Source organism: Pristiophorus japonicus, chromosome 17 (genome assembly GCF_044704955.1).
Source record: "Pristiophorus japonicus isolate sPriJap1 chromosome 17, sPriJap1.hap1, whole genome shotgun sequence".
In the NCBI taxonomy this organism is placed as follows: domain Eukaryota; kingdom Metazoa; phylum Chordata; class Chondrichthyes; family Pristiophoridae; genus Pristiophorus; species Pristiophorus japonicus.
In genome coordinates this window covers 127651728-127666074 of record NC_091993.1, presented here as the reverse complement: position 1 = coordinate 127666074, position 14347 = coordinate 127651728, and the positions used below count along the sequence as shown (strand labels likewise).

The following is a 14347-nucleotide window of genomic DNA, read 5'->3' as shown; positions in this document are numbered from 1 at the left end:
GGCAAATCAAGTTTGATAAATTTGCTGGAGTTCTTTGAGGATGTAATGAGCAGGGTGGATAAGGGGGAACCAGTGGATGTGGTGTATTTGGATTTCCGGAAGGCATTTGATAAGGTGCCACATAAAAGGTTACTGCACAAGATAAAAGTTCACGGGGTTGGGGGTAATATATTAGTATGGATAGAGGATTGGCTAACTAACAGAAAACAGAGTGTCAGGATAAATGGGTCATTTTCTGGTTGGTAACTAGTGGGGTGCCGCAGGGATCGGTGCTGGGGCCTCAACTATTTACAATCTATATTAATGACTTGGATGAAGGGACCGAGTGTAATGTAGCCAAGTTTGCTGATGATACAAAGATGGGTGGGAAAGCAAATTGTGAGGAGGACACAAAAATCAGCAAAGTGATATAGACAGGCTAAGTGAGTGGGCAAAAATATGGCAGATAGAGTATAATGTGGGAAAATGTAAGGTTATCCACTTTGGGAGGAAAAATAAAAAATCAAATTATTATTTAAATGGGGAGAGATTACAAAATGCTGCAGTACAGAGAGATCTGGGGGTCCTTGTACATGAAACACAAAAAGTTAGTATGCAGGGTACAGCAAGTAATCAGGAAGGCAAATGGAATGTTGGCCTTTATTGCAAGGGGGATAGAGTATAAAAGCAGAGAAGTCCTGCTACAACTGTACAGGGTATTGATGAGGCCACACCTGGAGTACTGCGTACAGTTTTGGTCTCCTTATTTAAGGAAGAATATACTTGCACTGGAGGCAGTTCAGAGAAGGTTCACGAGGCTGATTGCTGAGATGAAGGGGTTGTCTTATGAAGAAAGGTTTAGCAGGTTGGGCCTATACTCAATGGAATTTAGAAGAATGAGAGATGATCTTATTGAATTATATCGGATTCTGAGAGGGCTCGACAGGGTAGATGCAAAGAGGATGTTTCCCCTCGTGGGGGATTCTCAAACTAGGGGACATAGTTTCAGAATAAGGGATCCCCCATTTAAAATGAAAATGAGGAGGAATTTCTTCTCTCAGAGGGTCGTGAATCTTTGTAATTCTCTGCCCCAGAGAGCTGTGGAGGCTGGGTCATTGAATATATTTAAGGTGGAGATCGACAGATTTTTGACACATAATGGAGTCAAGGGTTATGAGGAACGGGCAGAGAAGTGGAGCTGAGTCCATGATCAGATCAGCCACGATCTTATTGAATGGCGGAGCAGGCTCGAGGGGCCGAATGGCCGACTCCTGCTTATGTTCTTATGAGTAAAGCTCCCTCTACACTGTCCCATCAACATTTCCAGGGCAGATACAGCACGGGGTTAGATACAGAGTAAAGCTCCCTCTACACTGTTCCATCAAACACTCCCAGGGCAGGTACAGGGGGTTAGATACAGAGTAAAGCTCCCTCTACACTGTCCCATCAAACACTCCCAGGGCAGGGACAGCACGGGTTAGATACAGAGTAAAGCTCCCTCTACACTGTCCCATCAAACACTCCCAGGGCAGGTACAGCACGGGGTTAGATACAGAGTAAAGCTCCCTCTACACTGTCCCATCAAACACTCCCAGGGCAGGTACAGCACGGGGTTAGATACAGAGTAAAGCTCCATCGACATTGACCTAACAATCGGCCTTAACAATACATTTTTCCAATTTCATTTTTCCAGTTCCTGCACCAGCCATCCTGAGAGTTGGTACGATCAGCTTGGGGCCAATCTCGTTTCAGATAATGCTAAATTATGAATGCTTTTGTTCTGTGTTGTAGCCCTCACAAGAAACTGGGTGAAGGATTTCCAAGTTCTTCAGAAATGGTGTTGACGCTTACCTTGCTCTTTTCAATTGATTTTGTCCCTTTCTTCCAGTTATGGGCTCGGTAGTTTAGGTTTGGGTTCTGGTTAAACCATTGAACTAACTCAGCCACCTGTGCTCCAGTTAACAGTAACAACTTGCATTTATATGGCGCCTTTAACGTAGTAAAATGTTCCGAGGCGCTTCACAGGAGCGTAATCAGACAAAAATTTGAAGGCACGGCCGCCAATGGTGGAGCAATTAAAACCGGGGAAGCTCAAGAGGGTAGAAATGGAGGAGTGCAGAGATCTCGGGGGGTTGTGGGGCTGGGGGAGGTGAGAGAGTTCGGGAGGGCGAGACCGCGGAGGGATTTGTAAACAAGGGTGAGAATGTATTCTGTCTTGTGTTCCAGACTTCTAACAGCAATGATTGAGGAGCAGCATGATGGAAATAGAGGCAAACTCATCAACAGTTTTATCTGTCCCCGACAGATTTCTCACTTCAGCAGTGTCATAGTTCATTGTTTATGCTGGGGTCGGGCTGTGGACAGATCCCAGTGACTGCCTCTCGCTCTCGCTCCCGCTCTCGCTGTCACTGCTTTGTCCCAGCACTTCAGAGGCCTGAAGCTATGTACAGCTGTCAGCACTTGTTCGAAACCATTTCTTCATCATGCTTCATGAATTCCAGCAGCAAAAGAGTCACAATCTGACCCGACACTCAGTCTGCTGCCCTAACGAATAGAACATGTAAACAATTCCACATCTGCTGTTAGTAAAACAGAAAAAAACATGGAAAACGCTCTTAAAATTATCGCAAAAACTGAAGAGAGGACTGTGACAGCCACCTCGGAGTGTGGGAATAGGAGCATAGGTTTCCAGCACTAACAGCCGAGATGGTGTCGGGCCCACAGCCTTTGCGCTCAGCTGTTTCCTGACCTGCAGTGAATCGAATTGGCTGAAGACTGGCTTCTGTGATGGTGGGGATCTCAGGAGGAGGCCGATACGGATCATCCACTCGGCACTTCTGGCTGAAGATGGTTGTAAACGCTTCAGCCTTGTCTTTTGCACTCGCGTGCTGGGCTCCGCCATCATTGAGGATGGGGATATTCATGGAGCCTCCTCCTCCCGTTAGTTGTTTAATGGTCCACCACCATTCACCACTGGATGTGGCAGGACTGCAGAGCTTTGATCTGATCCATTGATTGTGGGATCGCTTTGACCTGTCTATAGCGTGCCGCTTCCGCTGTTTAGCATGCATGTAGTCCGGTGTTGCGGCTTCCCCAGGTTGAAACTTCATTGTTATGTACGTATGATGTTGCTCCTGGCATGCTCTTCTACACTCCTCATTGAACCAGGGTTGGTCCCTGGCTTGATGGTAATGGTAGAGTGAGGGATATGTCGGGCCGTGAGGCTACAGATTGTGGTGGGATACAATTCTGCTGCTGCTGATGCCCCACAGCGCCTCAGTTTTGAGCTGCGAGATCTGTTCTGAATCGATCCCATTGAGCACGGTGGTAGTGTCACACAACACGATGGAGGGTGTCCTCAGTGTGAAGACGGGACTTTGTCTCCACACTGACTACCAATGCTGTCATGGACAGATGCACCTGTGACAGGTAGATTGATGAGGGCGAGGTCGGGTAGATGATTCCCTCGTGTTGGTTCTGATTACCAAATCCGGGGGGTGAAATTGCCCCTTTTTATGGCCCCGTTAGCACCTCCGGGCAAGATAGTTTTCACCCGGGGGAGGGGGGAGGGGCTACCACCGCCCAGGAAATTTGCGGAGGCGCTGCCGGTCCCCCTCCCCCGCCCCCACGCAACCGCCGATGCTGTCGTCACCGTGCGCGGCGACCCCTCACCGAGCCCTCACCGCCCGCGGCGACCCCTCACCGAGCCCTCACCGCCCGCGGCGACCCCTCACCGAGCCCTCACCGCCCGCGGCAACCCCTCACCGAGCCCTCACCGCCCGCGGCGACCCCTCACCGAGCCCTCACCACCCGCGGCGACCCTCACCGAGCCCTCACCGCCCGCGGCGACCCCTCACCGAGCCCTCACCGCCCGCGGCGACCACTCACTGACCCCTCATCGCCCGCGGCAACCCCTCACCGAGCCCTCACCGTCCGCGGCGACCCCTCACCGAGCGCTCACCGCCCGCGGCGACCACTCACTGACCCCTCATCGCCCGCGGCAACCCCTCACCGAGCCCTCACCGCCCGCGGCAACCCCTCACCGAGCCCTCACCGTCCGCGGCGACCCCTCACCGAGCCCTCACCGCCCGCGGCGACCCCTCACCGAGCCCTCACCGCCCGCGGCGACCACTCACTGACCCCTCATCGCCCGCGGCAACCCCTCACCGAGCCCTCACCGCCCGCGGCAACCCCTCACCGAGCCCTCACCGCCCGCGGCAACCCCTCACTGAGCCCTCACCGCCCGCGGCAACCCCTCACTGACCCCTCACCGTCCGCGGCGACCCCTCACCGAGCGCTCACCGTCTGCGGCGACCCCTCACCGAGCGCTCACCGCCCGCAGCAACCCCTCACCGTGCACTGCGACCCCTCACCGAGCGCTCACCGTCCGCAGCGACCCCTCACTGACCCCTCACCGCCCGCGGCATCCCCTCACTGACCCCTCACCGTCCGCAGCGACCCCTCACTGACCCCTCACCGCCCGCGGTGACCTCTCACAGACCCCTCACCGTCCGCGGTAACCCCTCACTGACCCCTCCCCACCCGCGGTGACCCCTCTCTCAGCGTGGCGACTCTTCACTGCCCCAGGGGGGAAATTGCCACACGGGCCGTGAGGCTGGCCGATATCCGCTCTCAGGGGCGGTGCTTAAAGGGGATGGCGCCAGTGCCCCCGGCTGCCATCTTTTGTTTGTTGGCGACTCTGGGGGCGACTCGACCACGGCGGCCCTACCATGGTCTGAGCTGCCTTCGAGCAGCCCTGCACTCCGTCTTGGCCCAGTGGAGGCCATCAGAGGCCGTGCAGCAGCCCTGCCCCTTTAAGCAAAGGAGAGGGGCGTTGAAGCGCGCCAGCGATACGTGGAGCATCCGCGTAGCACTCGACTTCCCGCCCCAGTAACGCCCCGGGACCCGCCCCCTAAGGAGGTGGAGCGCGGGAGATTGCCCTCCACTTCCTTTTAAGGGCGGTAAGCCCAATTCAGCGGCGGGCAGGACTTCTGCACCGGGCGCTAAAATCCCGCCCCGGAGTGTTACTGCCCCCAATCGGGGCGCGGGGCCATTCCCCACCCCCCCCCCCGCCTCTATATGGTTTATAAAGATCTCTATTTATGGATTGGATGCCCGTGTTTCAGCCAGAGGTTGCAGCTTCAGTGTTTCTGACCTCAACATTTATCCAAATAAATACATCCCACACTCTGAGCCAAAATGGGCATCTTCCATTCATGTTAAGGGGAGATTTGATAGAGGTGTTCAAAATCTTGAAGGATCTTGATAGAGTAAATAAGGAGCTGCTGTTTCTAGTGGAAGAAGGGTCGGTAACCAGAGGGACACAGATTTAAGGCACAAGAACCAGAAGTGACATGAGGAAAAAAATAATTCACGCAGCAAGTTGTGATCGGGAACGCGCAGCCTGAAAGGGCGGTGGGAGCAGATTCAATAGTGACTTTCAAACGGGGAATTGGATAAATACTTGAATTTTTTTTTTTACTAATTTTTACTTTTGACAATTGATTGCAGCTGTCTTGCTCCTCAAGTCAGCAGACTTTCTGACCATCGTGTGTATTGCAGCTGAACTCCACCCTGCTCTCACCAGACATTTCCCAGCAGGGGTCATCAGGGAGGTCACGAGCTGATTTCCTCCCTTCCCCGATCCCCTTGTTCATAACTACTGAGGCCAGTTGCAGCACCCCAGCTAAGAGTTGGTAACTCGGCCCAGACTGGTGATTGTCCCTGTAATGTATTTGCTTCATGGGTTCTTTGCTTAAGAATTCACAGCAACGCATTGCTATCAAGAACTAGTTGGTTTATTTGCAAAAGGTTTAACAATCACACGACACATTACCAGTTCATCCACCAGGCTCACAACCACCTGCCTCAACCCAACTGGCTGGGGTTTTATTGAGTCTTGTGACGATCACGTGACTGGCTAAGCCCCTCCCAACTCAACAGCTCCATCAACCTGTGAGCCTACCCGCAGGCGCATATATTACAGTACCTGAAAACGAAAAATCCTAATTCTGAGTATAGGAGCAGGGGGAGGTCATACTGTAGTTATACAGGGCCTTGCTGAGGCCTCACCTGGAGTATTGTTCAGTTTTGGTCTCCTAATTTGAGGAAGGACATTCTTGCTATTGAAGGAGTGCAGCGAAGGTTCACCAGACTGATTCCAGGGATGGCTGGACTGACATATGAGGAGAGACTGGATCGACTGGGCCTTTATTCATTGGCGTTTAGAAGGATGAGAGGGGATCTCACAGAAACATTTAAAATTCTGACAGGACTGGACAGGTTAGATACGATGTTGGGGAAGTCCAGAACCAGGGGACACAGTCTAAGGATAAGGGGTAAGCCATTTAGGACTCAGATGAGGAGAAACTTCTTCACTCAGAGAGTTGTTAACCTGTGGAATTCCCTACCGCAGAGAGTTGTTGATGTCAGTTTGTTGGATATGTTCAAGAGGGAGTTAGATGTGGCCCTTACGGCTAAAGGGATCAAGGAGTATGGAGAGAAAGCAGGAAAGGGGTACTGAGGTGAATGATCAGCCATGATCTTATTGAATGGTGGTGCAGGCTCGAAGGGCCGAATGGCCTACTCCTGCACCTATTTTCTATGTTTCTATGAAAGAGCGGGGGGAGTGGGACTGATTGGATCGCTCTGTCACAGACCCAGCACAGGATCGATGGGCCCAATGGCCTCCTGTGCTGTGTCGTTCTCTGACTCACTGTCAATTCAAGAATTGGGCGATTATCAATGAGTTGAAGCTCAGAGAACAGTGGGGAGGCCTTTTGACAATCTGACAACTGAAATGAACAGAGCTGTGTTGAAGAGATTAAAAAGTTCTGTCCGGCTGCAGTTGCTGTCATTACATTCCACGGCCTTGCACAAACTGTCGGATATGGCAGCACTCGCAGTTCCATAACCAGCCGCACCTGGAAGCAGCAACAACAATAACTTGCATTTATATAGCGCCTTTAACGTATAAAACATTGCAAGGTTCTTCACAGCAGTGCTCCCGGTCATTGGTTTTGGGCCGACACGACCCTTTAATGGGCTGCGTGGGACCCCGAGAGTCCGTGCAGCATAAGGAGAACACTGCTTCACAGGAGCGATTATCAGACAAAATCTGATACTGAGCCACAGAAGGTGATATTGGGACAGGTGACCAACAGCTGAGGCAAAGAGGTTGGTTTTTAACATAAAAACATAAGGATTATGGTGTGCCACAGGAATCGGTGCTGGGACCACAACTGTTTACAATATACATAGATGACCTGGAAGAGGGGACAGAGTGTAGTGTAACAAAATTTGCAGATGACACAAAGATTAGTGGGAAAGCAGGTTGTGTAGAGGACACAGAGAGGCTGCAAAGAGATTTAGATAGGTTAAGCAAATGGGCTAAGGTTTGGCAGATGGAATACACCTTGGGGAAAAAAACAGTAAAAGGGAATATTATTTGAATGGGGAGAAATTACAACATGCTGCGGTGCAGAGGGACCTGGGGGTCCTTGTGCATGAATCCCAAAAAGTTAGTTTGCAGGTGCAGCAGGTAATCAGGAAGGCGAATGGAATGTTGGCCTTCATTGCGTGAGGGATGGGGTATAAAAGCAGGGAGGTCCTGCTGCAACTGTACAGGGTATTGGTGAGGCCGCACCTGGAGTACTGCGTGCAGTTTTGGTCACCTTACTTAAGGAAGGATATACCAGCTTTGGAGGGGGTACAGAGACGATTCACTAGGCTGATTCCGGAGATGAGGGGGTTACCTTATGATGATAGATTGAGTAGACTGGGTCTTTACTCGTTGGAGTTCAGAAGGATGAGGGGTGATCTTATAGAAACATTTAAAATAATGAAAGGGATAGACAAGATAGAGACAGAGAGGTTGTTTCCACTGGTCGGGGAGACTAGAACTAGGGGGCACAGCCTCAAAATACGGGGGAGCCAATTTAAAACCGAGTTGAGAAGGAATTTCTTCTCCCAGAGGGTTGTGAATCTGTGGAATTCTCTGCCCAGGGAAGCAGTTGAGGCTAGCTCATTGAATGTATTCAAGTCACAGATAGATAGATTTTTAACCAATAAGAGAATTAAGGGTTATGGGGAGCGGGCGGGTAAGTGGAGCTGAGTCCACGGCCAGATCAGCCATGATCTTATTGAATGGCGGAGCAGGCTCGAGGGGCTAGATGGCCTACTCCTCTTCCTAATTCTTATGTTCTTATGTTCTATTAGGCGCAGGCGTTGGCCATTCGGCCCCTCGAGCCTGCTTCTACCTTAAATGCACCTACACTATTCGCCTCAACCCCTCCCTGTGGCAGCGAGTTCCACATTCTCACTACTCTCTGGGTAAAGAGGTTTCTCCTGAATTCCCCATTGGATTTGTTGGCAGTCTCTAAGGCGCCTGTGATGGGGACGCACTGGCGAGGGCAACGAGTGGAAAGCTGGGGCCTGAGACCAGCACGTTCCCCATAAACAAAGGCAGCCGCTCTGTGTGACATCGATGGAAATGGGATAACATGTGGGAGCGAGAGGTGGAGGTAAAGTGCCATGTTACACACTGGCTTTTATGAATACAAGCCATGTCTGGGAGTCACTTGCAATGGATTCAGTTACTGTTCACTGTAGTGTGCGCTCCAACGCCTGCTCAAAGTTGCTAAGTTGTGTGGGCAGGAGGGGGTTAGAGCAGAGGGGCGGTGGGGGGAATGCAGGGAGAAGAGGGGAGTGAGGGGGGGGAAGAGAACGAGAGAGGGGGTAGAGGTGGTGGAGGAGAGGGGGCGAGGGGAGGAGAGGGAAGGAGGGGAAAGGGGAGGATGAGAGGAGGGAAGAGCAGAGGCAGAAGGAGAGAGGGAGGAAGTGAGAGAAGAGCAGGGAGAGAGGGAGAGGCAAGTGGAGGAGAGGGAGGAGGAGTGGGGAGGGGAACAGGTGAGGGAAAGAAGAAATGGGAAGGAGGGGAGAAGAGAGGGAGAAAGAAAGAGAAGAGCAGGATAGAGAGGGAGGAGGAGAATGTGAGAGAGAAGGAGTGGAGAGGGGAAGAGGAGGGGAGGAGGAGTTAGGTGAGGATGAGAGAGGGCATGTTCAGTGCAGAGTTCTGCGCTAACATGCCCTTCAGAAGAGCTCCCAATATGATACCCTACACATTCTTCCTCTTCCCTGCATCTTCACAGTTGAAATCTCACTGTCTCCGACTCTAACTCATTCTCTCCCAGAACCTCAAAAATGAGAACTCCTCATCCCCTTCAGTCCCTTCCTCCCATGAGCTATTGCATCATCTGCTTGTCGACCTTGCTGCTATCCTTGTACTGCAGCCTTTGGCTCTTCAGCCAAGTTTCTCCATAAAAATGTTGCCTCTCCTGTACTTAGCCTTTTCCTCCAACTTCTCATCACCAGCTCTGGCGTTCTCAATCCATTAATCATTGAGTTCCGCATACACCCAAAGTTTATCTTGGCAAAGGAACGAGCGCTGATGCTTAATGGGTGCTTTCAGCTTGATTAACAACATTGTGGACAATCCTCATTTATTCCTCTCTCTATAACAACGAAGAATCAAAAATCACACAGGCACATTAATCACCCGGTGATTTGCTATGAAGATCATGCAAGGACAGGAGGTGGGAAATTCTGTTCCCCTCTATTAAGGACTCCTGTTAGTTTTATGATACTGTGTTCTACTGTAACATTTATTGATCCAGCCCACTAACGGTAGAAAGACAAATTGTTACCTCCCTCTGTGTTTCAGCTTAATCTTCAACAAGTTCAACAGTCCAACCCCCAAGCTCCGTGATTCTGGAATTGATCTTCACTTGGCACTGCATTTGAGGGAATGAACTTAGCAATGGTTAGAAGGAAGAAGATCGACCAACCCCAGGTATCAACCAATTCATCACAGAACAATATTCCTTTGTGTGTGTGTGTCTGTTTTATGTAGCAAAATTTCAAGTGCATTCTTATACAGATTTATCATTTCATATATTTTGTCTTTTCTCCAGAGAAAAGAAGGCTGAGGGTTGTAACCTGATCAAGGTCTTTCAGATTATGAAAAGGTAGACTAGAGAAGATGTTTCCTAACTTTTTTATGAATGAAGGTGTTGGGAGCACGATCTGACAATTTGCCAATGATACCAAGATCTGTGCGAGTGTTGGGTCTCAACTGCTCCTGGGAGAATCTTAATGTGTTGGGAGATAAGGCTCATGGCTGGTAAATGATGCATAACTTGGATAAGTGCAGTGTTCTTCATGCATGTGGGCAGGGCAAATGCTCAACATTCGTACACCCTTTGGGGAAAAGCATTAAAGAAGGTGGAGATAGAAAGAGATCTGAGCATTCTTGCGCATACATCTCTGAAGGTACACGAGCAATGGCGTGCAGTGATAGCCAGAGTAAATAGGGTGTTGAGGTATATCCATAGGACAATTGAGTACAAGACGAGGCGTACTGTTTTGTCCTTGTACAAGATCGTGGTCAGGCCTCACTTGGAATACTGTGTCCAGTTTTGGTTTCCTCACATGGTGGGTGATAATGAGGCTTTGGAAAGAGTGCAAAAGAGGGCCACTAGACGAGTTCCCAGTCTAAAGCATCTTAGTTATCCAGATAGGCTAAAAGAGCTGGGATTCTACACTTGAGAGAAGCGTAGACTGAGGAGGAAAATCTGATTGAGGTTTATGATGATGAAGGGAATAGATTGTGTTCCAGTTGAAAGTTTGTTCCAATTCAATAGGTTAGACAGGACCAGGGCTCACAAATTTAAATTGTGTAAGGCCAGATCTGGGTTGGACGTCAGGAGGTGGTTCTTTTCCCAGAGAATAGGGGACCTCTGGAAAAGCTGTCCTCTCGTGAGATGGACGCTGATTCGCTGAATCCCTTCAAATGAGAGCGCGACCCGTTTCTGGCTGGCGGGAGTCGGCAGGGGGGGGTGGAGGCGAGGGAGATCACCTCTTTCAGAAGGTGGGTACTGCAAGGAATTCAGGGCCAGAGTGATCTTCTGGACTAGTTTCGATGACGAGGTCAGAGAGGAATTTCCCAGATTTTTTTTCCCCAAATTGGCCTGGATTTTTACCTAGTTTTTAACCCCACCTAGGAGATCACATGGTTTTGGGTGGGGTGAAGCGTGCCTATTTTGTGAAACGCAAGGAATCGCAATTGTGTGAGACAGGTTGGATGGACCAGAGGATCTTTACCTGTCCGCCATTGTTTGTATGTTCGTAGGTAGAGAAATTGTTTCCACTTGTCGGGGAGACCAAACTAGGGGCCATCAATATCAGACAGTCACTAATGAATCCAATAGGGAATTCAGGAGAAACTTCTTTACCCAGACAGCAGTGAGAATGTGGAACTCGCTGTCACAGGGAATGGTTGAGGCAAATACCACAGATACTTTTTAGGGGAAGCTGGATAAACACATGAGGGAGAAAGGAATAGAAGGATATGGTGATGGGGTGAGATGAAGAGGGGTGGGAGGAGGCTCGAGTGGAGCACAGACCTGTTGGGCCCAATGACCTGTTTCGTGTTTTACATTTTGTCCAGCACCCAGAGGAAACCAACTCCCATTGCCATCCCACTGCCAGGACCCAGTAGGAGTGGAACAAGTGGGTCTGTCTCTCTGGTCGATGCTGTATGGCAAATCGGGGGCAAATGGTGGTACTCGCCAGCTCAGTGATATAACGACGCTCTATGTACAGCCCACTCCCAGTAAATCAGGTGCACCCATAGCAATCTGCCCTCTCTGTGTGGCATCTGATGCCGGTGCCCGGGTGCACCCAGTGGCAGGGAAACTAACTGAGAATGATGTTTGGATGTTGAGCGCTGGTTTCATTCACACTGCGAAAGCTGAAGACCCTCCATCAAAGACAACGTTCCTTCCCTCCTGAAGACGCCAAGGAGATGAGGCCAACTATTGCCAACCCTTCACATCACTGACCTTTTGTTGAGAAGACATAAAAACTATTTTAAAATGTGTTGTTACCTCAATCAACGCGCAAAGTCAATTTGAATCATCTGTGCAGAAAGCAGCTCCGATTAATTTGGAAAGACAATCTGTGGCAGCCTTCTGTATACGGGAGGGACGGCTAATTACTCAATGATATATTCGAAGCTTAATTGACAGAGGAGATGCACGAGTTCATCGTAGGTCCCAGCAGTCACACTTGAAGAAGCCCGAGTCTTCAGTGTTCTCAGTTGACTGAGTCAAACTCCTCTTCTTCAGGTCATTGTCTAGAAACTGCGTCTGCTTATTCCGAATTAGCTGATAGCAGGAGATTTTTTCACTGAAGAGATCAGATGTTGCTTCATTTCAGAATGGCAAATACATTAATTGATGCCCAATTTGACATCAATGTATAGATACAGAGTAAAGCTCCCTTGATACCCTCATCCCATCTCACCAGTCTATTCTTGGCCTGAAATCGACCTGTCCTTTCCCAGTGCCATGATTTTGTGCTCATCAAGGTAATGGAAGTGAGTGCTCTGGAAACACTTTCCATCGCATGTGTCAACAAGAACTCCCAGGTAAAACACAGATTAACTGCTGAGTAAAACTCCCTCTACACTGTCCCATCAAACACTCCCAGAGCAGGTACAGCACGGGTTAGATACAGAGTAAAGCTCTCTCTACACTGTCCCAATAAACACTCCCAGGGCAGGTACAGCACGGGTTAGGTACAGAGTAAACCTCCCTCGACATTGTCCCATCAAACACTTCCAGGGCAGGTACAGCACGGGGTTACATATAGAATAAAGCTCCCTCTACAGTGTCCCATCAAACACTCCCAGGGCAGGTACAGCACGGGTTAGATACAGAGTAAAGCTCCCTCTACACTGTCCCATCAAACACTCCCAGGGCAGGTACAGGGGGTTAGATACAGAGTAAAGGTCCCTCTACACTGTCCCATCAAACACTCCCAGGGCAGGTACAGCACGGGTTAGATACAGAGTAAAGCTCCCTCTACACTGTCCCATCAAACACTCCCAGGGCAGGTACAGCACAGGTTAGATACAGAGTAAAGCTCCCTCTACACTGTCCCATCAAACACTCCCAGGGCAGGTACAGGGGGTTAGATACAGAGTAAAGCTCCCTCTACACTTGTCCCATCAAACACTCCCAGGGCAGGTACAGCACGGGTTAGATACAGAGTAAAGCTCTCTCTACACTGTCCCAATAAACACTCCCAGGGCAGGTACAGCACGGGTTAGGTACAGAGTAAACCTCCCTCGACATTGTCCCATCAAACACTTCCAGGGCAGGTACAGCACGGGGTTACATATAGAATAAAGCTCCCTCTACAGTGTCCCATCAAACACTCCCAGGGCAGGTACAGCACGGGTTAGATACAGAGTAAAGCTCCCTCTACACTGTCCCATCAAACACTCCCAGGGCAGGTACAGGGGGTTAGATACAGAGTAAAGCTCCCTCTACACTGTCCCATCAAACACTCCCAGGGCAGGTACAGCACGGGTTAGATACAGAGTAAAGCTCCCTCTACACTGTCCCATCAAACACTCCCAGGGCAGGTACAGCACAGGTTAGATACAGAGTAAAGCTCCCTCTACACTGTCCCATCAAACACTCCCAGGGCAGGTACAGCACGGGCTAGATACAGAGTAAAGCTCCCTCTACAGTGTCCCATCAAACACTCCCAGGGCAGGTACAGCACGGGCTAGATACAGAGTAAAGCTCCCTCTACAGTGTCCCATCAAACACTCGCAGGGCAGGTACAGCCTCATATCATCTCAGCACACCCAGAATGCCCCCTTACCTGGTGTTGAACTTTGCAATTTCTGTGCAGATTTATTGGATTCAGAATGAATGATCGGATACAGCTCTGTGTTCCTGCACTAATCCCAGGTATCAGTACTGAGTGTTCCTTCTGATCTCGCAGTGTTAATTGTATCCTGCTTTCACTGTGCTGGGAGTTATGAACCTGCTTAACTACAGTAGCCTGTTTAAGCACATTGGGAAATAACCTTGACTCAATACTGAACTGTTCAGAAAACTAATAACTACATTTCACTTATACTAAAAACAAACTAACTATGCAGAACGATATTCAGTACCACCAGATGTGATGGAAAGTTAACAGTTTGGCTAACTGGTCGTCTAAATTAATCAGTGAGATGGTTCATGAGAACAAAAGAATTCGAAGCAGGAGTCGGCCATTCGGCCCCTCAAGCCTGCTCCGCCATCCAATGAGATCACGGCTGATCGTCGACCTCAACTCCACTTTCCTGCACTATCCCCATATCCTTTGATTCCCTTAATATCCAAAAATCTATCGATCTCTGTCTTCAATATACTCAACGACTGAGCCTCCACAGCCCTCTAGGGGAGAGAATTCCAAAGATTCACCACCCTCTGAGTGAAAAAATTCCTCCTCATCTCAGTCCTAAACA

The 14347-nt window shown here is 49.9% G+C and overlaps 1 protein-coding gene across 2 annotated transcripts in view; it reads left to right on the top strand.

Annotated features, from left to right (window-relative positions):
• gpr61 (G protein-coupled receptor 61) overlaps positions 1-14347 on the top strand; it is a 284165-nt gene that overhangs the window by 231554 nt on the left and 38264 nt on the right. For both annotated transcript variants that reach the window (XM_070859498.1, XM_070859497.1), the window contains one exon: positions 9701-9829. The gene's annotated coding sequence lies outside the window, so the exon portion shown is untranslated. The remainder of the gene's footprint in view (positions 1-9700; positions 9830-14347) is intronic.